Genomic DNA, 242 nt, shown 5'->3' with positions numbered 1-242 from the left:
TAAGGATTGGATGAGGAAGAGGGTGAGGATGAGGATAGGATGAGGACGAGGTTAGGATGAGGAGGAGGATGAGGATAGGATGAGGATAAGGACGTTAATGAGGATGAGGATAGGATGAGAATGTGAATGAGAATGAGGATAGGATGAGGATGAGGATGAGGATAGGATGAGGATGTGAATGAAAATGAGGATAGGATGAGGATGAGGATGAAGATGGGGATAGGATGAGGAGTAGAATGAGG

The sequence above is a fragment of the Lupinus angustifolius genome, chromosome LG06, assembly GCF_001865875.1.
Source record: "Lupinus angustifolius cultivar Tanjil chromosome LG06, LupAngTanjil_v1.0, whole genome shotgun sequence".
NCBI classification, from domain to species: Eukaryota; Viridiplantae; Streptophyta; class Magnoliopsida; order Fabales; family Fabaceae; genus Lupinus; species Lupinus angustifolius.
This window is presented reverse-complemented; position numbering follows the sequence as displayed.